This window comes from Struthio camelus, chromosome 5 (genome assembly GCF_040807025.1).
Source record: "Struthio camelus isolate bStrCam1 chromosome 5, bStrCam1.hap1, whole genome shotgun sequence".
Taxonomy (NCBI): domain Eukaryota; kingdom Metazoa; phylum Chordata; class Aves; order Struthioniformes; family Struthionidae; genus Struthio; species Struthio camelus.
The window spans coordinates 45,950,402-45,957,853 of record NC_090946.1 but is presented as its reverse complement, the minus strand read 5'-3'; positions in this window follow the sequence as shown (position 1 = coordinate 45,957,853).

Here is a 7,452-nt window from a genome sequence, read left to right as displayed (position 1 = left end):
TCTTTTATCACTGAACTCAGTAGCTGTGCCTCTGAGTACACAAATCTGACCTATTTCACCAGTCACATGCACCAGTTTTACACCAGCATGAATCCAGTGACGTCAGTGAGATTACCCCATCCCTGCATGAGATAAAACTCAGGCCCAAAGAACAGATTTACTGAGGAGAAAGACGCTCTCATTTCATAGTCCAGCCACATGTGTAGAAGACCCAACTCAGTTTTTGCTAAATGTTTGTTCATTTTAAACCTCAACCTATTTGTCTTTTGGGAGCTCTTATTATCTCACAGCACCAAGCCAAGATACTGCCTCTGCCTGTTTGTTTGCGTTTACTGCCTCACTTATTAGGAAATCCCAGTCAATAAATGATGGAGTTGCAATGGCTGGCATGTCTGTGTGACGGGAACAAGAGTTTAAGTGAGCAAGATTAAGGACCGCTTAATCTGTGCAGCCTGGCCACAGGGAGGAGGTGCTGGAGGCACCAGGGTAGCTCCTCGAGCAGTGAGGCCAGCAGCCAGGGCACCCCAGACAGCCTGCCCGTGCCGGTGGCTGCGGCACCTCACAGCCCTCACCCCTGGTCCCGTACAGGGCAATCCCGAGACCAGGGCAGGGGCGTTGCCTGTCTGGGGTCAAGAAATTAAGTACGGTACAGCTCACAAGTGACTGAGCTACATGAATGTGTCTGGAGGTCCTTTTTGCATTGGTATTCTTTTGTATCGCCTCTTCTTTTTTTGCTTCCTAATGGAATTCTTTTCTTTGCTTTCTCTGTTTTGTTTTCTTTATCTGTTTTTCCTGCTTTTTAGTCTCAGGCCTTAGCCTTTTTTTTTCTGCTCTCATCACTCTCTTTCCTTCTGACCCTCTAGACTCTTTTTGGCTTCTTTATTTCACCCCCCCCCCGCCCCCCGCCTGCCCTCATCTCTCCCTATGCTTCCTTCCATTACCATCATATATGCCATTTCTCTCCTCTTTTAAGCTCTTTCCATTCCCCAGTCTTCTGGTTTTCACTGTGTTAGTATTTCCCTTTCTTATTCTCTCTCCATTCAGCTCTCCCATTTGTCAGTGGGCATAAGGATGTTCAGATAGCCTTTTAGGCACCTATTTTTGGAGTTGGGATGCTGGAAGTCAGGCCAGAGGAGTCTCTGGACCATGTTAAATAAAGCAGAATATGAGACTGGAAAGATGGCCAGAAGCAGAGGGAGTGTGTGTTGTAAGATCGGGGAGATAAAACCCTTTGTTTTAACTGATATTGCTGCCAACAGCAATCCGGTCCCTTGCTGCCAGCAGATAGGTGTGCCATAGTGCCTTGGCAGGCAAGCCAAGGGATTTTCATACCTCCTGCAGTGAGGGTTGGATAGGCTGTATAGGCAGTCTAAACCTACAGCCATCATTGCTGTTGACTACCCCTTACAGAAAGCTACACTCTGCCATGAGGAAGATTGCAAAACCAAGCTCCTATATTTAGAAAACGCCAGGCTTGTGTTGCTGGTGAAACCTTAATCCAGCCCCTGCTGTGCACACGTTAACAGTCCTTTCTTGCCCAAGACCCCGCAGAGGCCAGGCCTGTTGCAGAGCTCTGCCCTGGGGGCAGGACGACGCCGTGAATGCTGGGGAACAACCCCTCTGCCCTTACCCCTGCCTGCTGCACCGTCCGCCCTGCGCTTCAAGTAAGGCAGGCGGCCTGCAGAACAAGTAGTATGTGATCATGTAATTACAGGCTGTGCCATAATGCGTACTCACAAAAGAGCTGAATTAAGCCCAAACAGGCAGTTACAAGCACTATTACATCATGAGACTAATCTCTCCTTGGCTGGTCATGAAGGACCTCATCCTGTTCCCACTGAAGGCAAAAGACCATACCTGTACTGACTTCAGTGGAAGCTGCATTGGGCTCGCCCCAAGGCTAATTCATGGCTGTTAGCTGCTAGTTGAAGCTGTACCCTTAAACACATTAAACTTTTCATGCATAACTCATACACCACACCTAACACTTACACTTTCATTCAAGCAGAGACTTCAGCCCCAGCGCCCTGTGGGTGGTGGAGCGCGAGGGGAACTTGCTTTGCCACCGCGCTCGCCCTACCTGTTCAGCCTGTTAAGGCGCTAATCCCCGTCGGCGGGTGCTCGCCGCCCAGCCAGAGGCAGGAGGACGTCTCTCCTGCCGCCCCGCACGGCCCGCGGCCTCCCCGGTGCAGACCACGGCGAGCCAGTTAATTCTGCCCTCCCGCCTCTGATGTGCGTGGGAGAAGAGGGCCCCGGCCCTGTCCGGCAGCGTGAGGGACGAGGGTGGCGGATGTCACCCCGGCCCGAGGCCCTGGAAACGCGGCAGAGGCCGGGGCTGAATGAGACGTGCCCGGTCTCAGCGTCGTGTCGCAAGGCCCGTGCCGCGCTCCTTCGGGGTCAACGTCTGCCGCCGTGCGGGTTAGTTTCCCAGAGGAGCCCTCCTTACTTTCCCCTCTTCTCCGACCTACCTGGCTTTCCTTGCAGAGCGTTTGGCTAAGTGTTTTTTCCACTTTTGTGTCTCTCATTTTAACCCCAAATTATGATTTTTAAAAAGGGCAGAACGTCTGCGATCTAGAGGGGAGCCTCTACTGGGCAATAATCTAAATGTGAGCAACCTTTTACATTTGAACTCCTCCTAACCTCAACTGTCCTGTTGTTTCTTCTAAATATTGTGTGCATTTGCTGGAATCTTCCTTCACAACAACCTCATAGGCGGCCTTTTTATCACCTCAGGAAACCTCTTCCCATTCATGACATCTCTGCCCCCATGGTTTACAGTGTTACTGATTTCGATGTTGTACACATCAAAGTGATGAAGACCTACTTCACTCTGGGGACGGAGCAGTGCTGGAACCCCAACAGAGGCATGTGCAGAATGACTGGAGACACTAATTATTGCTAGATCTAACAAGGTGAGGATGCTTTTCCTGTTATTCCATTGAATGTTTTCCTGTATTTAATTTAAACTGATCTGGTTTAACTCCCTTCTCTTGTGTCACACAAAACAGCTCCATCACCTTCCTTCTGTTTATGTAGAAATGGATGAGGAACGGATGAGGTCATTTAACGTTATTTTGAAGTTACCCTTCATACTGCCGTTTTGAAAGATGGACTTCAGCGCAAGTGTTTCTGATCTGCATTTCACATGCCCAGAAGACAGGACAAGAGGGACAAATGAAAAACAAACAAAAGAAACTGAAAGGAAAAAGACTGGGAAGGGCAAAAGAGAAACTCAGATGAAAAACAAACAGAGCGTATGTACACACATACAGGCATGCTCAGGCACACATGCTCTCCCGCTCCCCCAGGGAAGCTTGATATTGAGGCAGTTCGTCAGCTGTTTCTAATACATAGCATAGAAAAACTCTAGCTGGAAAAACATTTTGTTTTAACAGTGAGTCATCCATGAGAAAAATGTGGGTGTAGCTTGCATGGCAGGGGGCTGGGGGAGGTTTTATGAACTCCAATTTTGCAAACCCCCGAATAGGAAGATGCGTGAAGTTGATCGAGACACAAAACGTGTCCCTCCCTCCCTTCCAGACATGATAGAGGGCAATCAAGTCCCATTAAGAGCCTGATTGCGCCATTCAGGCCTAGGGCCCCCCCCCCCCCCTCCGTGCTGGATGTGTGCTGCCCTGGGGGCCGTGGGGACATTCAGGGACCTGCCCTGGCTGGGGAGGGGGCCCAGGCTGGGCCAGGCGGGCAGCAGGAGCTGCAGGCAGGGACCACCACGACCGCAGCCTGCTTCTGCGTTGCCACAGCCCCACTGGAGCCAGCAGGGCTGGGGCAATGCCCAGCACAAGGACGAGACTAGCCCAGCCCGGCCTCTCGTCTGGAGCCGGGATATTTTCCGCCACTTCCCTGCCCCAGTTTTTATAGCGATCTAACACATCTGCCTTTGTGCTTGCATTTTATCTAAGCATCAGCCGGCCTGCAGGACCCAATTCTGCTGTCGGTTACATGACTTTACACCTGGAGTAATTCAGATCTGCTTTGGTGTCAGCGAGCCCAGCGTGTGGCTCCCAGGCTTCTGGGTTTCCTTCTAGCCCCTTAACCAGCACAAGTCCCAAACACCCAGCTCGAGCTCTTGTCCCAGCACACATGTAACAAGGCTCTCCCAGGCTGGGAACTGTAAACATATTGTCAGGTTGTGAAATGCCCATTGATCCTGCCAGAGTGTAAACAGCATGGGAAGAAAGATGGTTATAGCTTAAGAGTGACAAGCCTGAGGATCGGGCTTTCTCTCTTTGCTCTCCTGTAGGCTTTCTATGGTAGTTTAAATTCATACGTCCTGGTTTTCTCACCAATAAACCAGAATGAATAACACTGACCGGTATTCACAGGAATAGCTGAACAATATTCGTGGGTGCTGCACAAAACAGCCTTGATGATTAGCATTTTTCTGGTGGGCAAAACCCTTTGAGAGTCGGAGTTACATTATTGTTAATTATTCCTTAGTGTGATTCAAGGAGGCACAGCCAAGAATAGCTGCAAAGTGAACAACAGAACACTTACCAGGAAATAAAACATAATGGTGAAATCTGTTAGACTGTAGAATTGCCTTCTGGGGAAAAGGTAGTGGTTCCATTCCTTAGGCTAATTAAGAAAAGATTGATACCCACCGTGAAATAATATTTTGTAGGCAACGATCCTTTTTTGATTCTTTAAAATGGACTAGCTGGTTTAACAGGAAGAGGGCTGAATTCTGTAACTCTGCTATACCAGTGTGACCGTAGAGAAATGCTTTTTACCCTAATTACATTATTCCAGATATATACCAGGGTTAGTGACAGAGAATTTGTCTCTGGTCTCTGGGTCTTTTCCGTCTGTTAAGTTCCATGGTTTATGATTCACTTTAAAAAAACAAGGGTGGTTGAAAAAAAAAATTGTTTTCAGCTGTGCGGTGATGAAATACAGTAACTGAAAATGCTGTGGGTTTTGAGGTTGGATTTTGTGATTAAAATATTGTTAGATTCAGGACAGGATTGGTTGGTAGAATGAGTTACAGTAAGACATTGTGCTTTCACCTCTAGAAAGTTGAGTTCAAGCCCTGTTTAAGATCACAAACCAGTAAGTAGTTCAGAGTGATTAACAGTTTCTGAATGGGAGTCAGCCAGGACAGGGACACCTGGGGGGTGGCAAGGCCAGAAGTGGTTCCCACCCACCGGCCCCACTGCTTTGGGGTCCCGGCCTCAGGCAAAGGTGGGGGCTGCAGGCGAGGGCAGCCCTCGCCTGGCGTCGCTGTCACGGCAAGGGGCTGAAGATGAGCATCACGGGAGGTGCTGTGCGTCAGGATGGAGGCTGTGCAGCTATGCGGTCGCAGCGGGCGCCACATAACGCGCATGCTCTGCACAGCCCAGGGACGGTGGTAGAGGCTAGATCCTGTTTCGTCCTGGCCACCTTAGTAAGTCTGTCACAGGCAGGCATGTGCTGTGCTACTTTGGTAAAACAGTGCCTCATTAGAGGCTCTTTGGCATTTCTTCCTACCTGAGGTATCTGGTTCAATCCTTAAGGCAATGACGTATCTCAGGATTGCGACTGTGTTTACATTAAGCATCGCAAGCTGCTGATTCAAACAGCCAAGCTGCAGAACAAATGCTGCCAGGAACCCTCTTGAGCTCATCTTCCCCGTGCACTTACAATTTTAGCCTATCTTAACAAAACGTGTACTCTCATCAAGTGCCCAGTTTATACACATGCAGGCCAGATAGCTGTAATCAACTTCAACACCCTCCTAACTGCGAACTGCAAGATGCAAACCAGTGCAGCAAGTAGATTTGCACCCCTGCTGTCAAGCCTGCCCAAGGCCAAACCACTTGCAGAGCGCACTTGAAATAAAGCATAGGTAGGAGGTAAGTGGTGCATCATCTGTTGTCTGGTGCTGTGCATTTACTCTAAGTGCAGTTAATGTGGTTACTGTTAGCAGAGAGTTACAGATCTACTCACGAGTTAATAGCTATGGTAAGATCTTCTTATCTAGTCATCTGGAAACAAAACTGAGCTTTTTGCTTAGCATATTCTTGGGTATTTTCTGGTATTTTGTAAAGTACTGTTACAGGGTTTTTTCCTTCATTTTTCCATAATTTCTCTGGTTCCTAGGATGAAACAAGAATTTGACCTATTTGAGTACTTTTTTACTAAAAAGTTCCCTTTTAGCACTTTTAGATATTCCCTTGCTTTCTGAAATGTAGCTGTAAACTCAGTTTACACAGGCAGTTGCAGATTCATTCAAAAACACAACATGCTTTCAATCTGCTTTGGGGAGCTGGGTAATATTCACGCCGTTTTACAGTGTTCCCCACTGCTGTGTAGAACAGAGCCCAGCTCTAATTCCACGCCCCTTACTGTAACCACCAGCCCATAGTGCCATTCATATGAGCTTGTCTCAACTCTACCTAGCTAGTCAGTGATTCAGAGAAACTGTGTTTATTTACTTTTTCTTGAGTAAAGGAAAACCTGTCCAAAACTCTGCATTACCCAACATGCAATTAACAAATCCATTATATTTCTGCAATAAGAAACTATTGGGCTCAGTAGGAAACTAATGAGGTGGCACTTCCAGAAATCCCTTCCGGTGCTTCCCTCTTGCAGGGGAGCAGACTCTCATTCCCCCACAAAACTTCAGTATCTCCAATAGTTGACTTTGGAGCTGTCCTAGAAAGTCAGCAAATTTGGATCCGTCCTGGTGGTTGCGGTGATTGCCAGATTCCTGGTGCCCTTACAGAGACCTCCTCCTTTCTAACAAGGGGGCTCCGGTGCAGAAACTCCTGCTGAGAGCTGCTGAGACAAGATGAACAGGGACGGTCAGATGCTCATTAAGCCCAATTGCAGGCCATTCAGATTTTTATAGGAAACACCCAGCATCCTAAACTCCATCCAGGAACCCATGAGCCATCAGTGTATGTCCTGGAGGGACAGGGGCGTCATGTGCTCCCGAGGGGATGACCCTCTGAACAAACACATTGCTATGTTTCTGCAGTAGCTTCGCTCTCTGAATGGGTTTAATTTGCAACCTCAGGAAGGAACATTGCAGCAGCCTAAATCTGCTGGCTCTGGGAACATGGATAACACTCTATCAAAAGGAAGTATTGCAAAACTGTGGCATCACATGGCCCTTTCTGCCAGAAAGATTCCCAGAGCATCATTCACTGGATTTTTGCATCACTTTTCCTTGCACTCTCCCAGGTTAAATCATTGTTTTCCCAGCACTCTCCACGTGATAAAGTTGCACAACTCCAGAGAGGCTTAGAGCATTCTTGGGAAGCACCCAGGCTTGGCTGCTGGTGGATAAGGATTCCCAGCTTAGACAGCCTGTCGGTCTAACCTGGTACATCCGTGGCCCTTTCTGGGGCAGACGTTCTGCTTTCCTCTTGAATATCATCAGCTTGAAATGGAAAATAACAACAGAGCATGTGTGAATGCTGAAGCAGCAAAGCCTTCTTGCCCTGTCAA